The following is a 3,042-nucleotide window of genomic DNA, read 5'->3' as shown; positions in this document are numbered from 1 at the left end:
AGGCGTGCTGTGTCTGGTGGCCTTGAGCCACGTGAGACAACGTGCTGAGCGTTGCGACGGCCACCAGACCCGACTCAGCACCGTCCGAGTTACGTCCCGATAGGCAGAGGATAGTATAGTAGCCCCTAGTTTCCATGCGCCGACAATAGAGTTGGAAATGACACGTTCAGCCAAGGGTGAGTATGCCAGTATGGCCATATTGGCCGTATTCCAAGGTGCTGATAACGGTTAATTTTGCCTATCCGATACAGTGATAACGGTCGTGCCCATCATGCTAGACTCATCCAGATTGGATGATGGAGGTGGCAGTGAAGATACATTGAAGCAAAACAGTACAAAGTTAAAAAGTACCAAAATTGTCGGCCAAATGTTTAGCAACGGAAACTCCAGTTTTCCACTAAGAGAGCAGCTGAAATTCAGAATGATCCTGGTGATGGACATGCAAAAATTCAAAGAGTGCAGTGGATGTGATCTCCCCCCATCGAAGCCCTGTATGACGATCGTTGTGTCAGCAACGCTCGTGGACTTATGAGGGACCCAAGCCATCCCAACCGCAGAGATGCTTGCGGATGCTGCCACATGGAAAACGTTTTCAGTCTCAAAGCCACTGGAAATAGACTGCAAATAAGCTTCTTTCCCCAAACAATCAGATACATGAACGAACTGATAAGAACCGGGGCGAAAGTTTACCTAACTTTGCTACAACAGGGAAAACATGCACATGTATATGTTACTATTTTTCTAGCACTCTTTATTCTATCCCTTCGTTTGCTGTGCTTGCTGTGTTTTTTGTTGTTTGCCATCTATGCCGCTGCATTGTCTGTAAGGAAGCCAAACTAAAATAAGTTTTACTCTTATGTACCTGTCCTGTACACAAGATGTGTACAGGACAGTAACAATAAAGTAACAATAAAGTCCAACCTTGAACCTTGATCTAGGTTCAAGCATCTGGTGCCCTACACCTAGCACGACCGTTCATCCAGTTCCTTTTAAGTCCTGTACGATCTGTACACCATCCATGTAACTGAAGTTCCGTTACCCTTGTCTCAGCTCTCCCACGGTGGCACATCTTGTCAATTCAGGTGCGGCTATCTAACTACAATACTACAACTAACTAAACTTCTAGTGGAGATATATACAGGGGCTAATTAGCATTAGGACACTAAAGAATACAACAAACTACAGTGAGTACACTACAACAGTTAGTAAACCACAACTACAGCACTGAACCCCATGCTGAGTCTAACAGCAGTGATGTCACCAGTGTGTTCCTGGTTGTGCTTTGACATCACTCTTATATAATAAAAAAAAATACAAACCAATAGAGCTTGACCACAGCATTTCAATGCATGATCAATGAATGATGTTGCCCTTCAACAATATCTATGATCAGACAGCTTCCGAAAACGCAAATTTTGAGTCACGTAATAGCTGCATCTTGCAAACTGGCGGCCATATTGGAATTCAATTCCAACACTATTGAGTTCTTACAATCAGAATACATTCATGTTGATGTTTGGATCATTAACACAATTTTACTTCGAAAACCTTTTTGTTGTTTTGTTTTTTTGCATTTGACGAGGCGGCCATCTTGAAAACTGGCAGCCATCTTGGATTTTCAGCTGGATAACGTGCTTTTCATAGAAAGTACATCCTGGACATCATGTGTGCCAAATGTGGTGCTTGTACCACCAAGTGAAAGATTCTTATGGAATATTGACTTAATCTGCCCCAGCTTTTTGTTTAATTCCCATTGTATCATCATAATATTCAATAATTTTGATTTGCCAAATGCAGAATTGGATTTATCATACTCAGAAACATACATTTCGATGTATAGGCCATCACAATAGGATTATTCAATCAAACTATAGTTCAAACACTGTTTAAAACCATTTTGAAAGGCGGCCATCTTGAAAAATGGTGGCCATTTAGTTTTTTCAAGTGGACAACGTACTTTTCTGAGAGAGTAGGTTCTGAAGCACTTGTGTGCCAAATTTGGTGCTTGTACCATCAAGTGAACGATCGTTTCAGTAATCTGCTCCACTATTTATTATTCTAATAAGAAGCCAAGAAGGCTCTTGAGATATACGTGTTTATTTGTATGGATGGATAAGTTATTAGATATTGTCTATACCCCAAACACAGGTGTTGCTTTTAGACTTTTTAGGAGACGGCCATGTCTGTGTGAGTAGAGGAGGGAGGGAGGCGTTTGAGCCTTGAGCCCCATGGCCTGAATTAGGAACTAGTGTCGGTCTCAACCGGTTTCGCACACGCATAGGTTCTCACATTGGGGCATATTTGTGGGCATATATTTGTGGGCGAGCCCACATACTTTGTTCTAGATTTCTAGCACAAAGTATGTGCTAGAAATCTATAGTTAAAACTTCAACAGCTTTATGCAGGTATTTGTGCTTTTATTTTTGCACATTTTTATTTTGTAAAAGTTTTTGCAGGAAGGGTCAGATCTTTCTGGTTCACACAGATGTGCTATCTGTGGTTGCTATAACAACGCACAGCGTTGCTATAACAACGTATATCAAACCTGGACTGGATCTGGGAATTTTCTACTGTACATCATATACATTGCAGGTTTTCAGCAAGCCTGCATTTCTAGTCTATGAAAGCCATTTCTCTGTCAAAGTTATTAGGCCTATATATGTCACTGTTGGTCACAGAGATGGCAGACTCAGAGCATATTTGGGTTCTGACCCACTTAAAAAAAAAATTGATACTGTTATCAATTATCAATAACATAGCAGAGAAGAATTCACAAATGTAGTTTGTTAGTTGTTGTTAATTTTTTTTATCATCTTCAATATCAACCCTATACATCAGTAGGCTAATTAGTAGGCATATTAAAGGGATAGTTGGCTAAGTAGACCAAGTCTAAGAAAAATAATGTAGGTCTATATACTCCTAAACAACTGCAGTGTAGATATTTTTAAATAAACGTATATTTTTTTGGGTGAACTTTAGCCTATCCCTTTAAACCAAAAGGTCAATACGAGATGAAGACGGTCTTTAGTAAATTACTTTATA

Source organism: Electrona antarctica (genome assembly GCF_951216825.1).
Source record: "Electrona antarctica genome assembly, chromosome: 18".
Lineage (NCBI taxonomy): Eukaryota > Metazoa > Chordata > Actinopteri > Myctophiformes > Myctophidae > Electrona > Electrona antarctica.
This window is presented reverse-complemented; position numbering follows the sequence as displayed.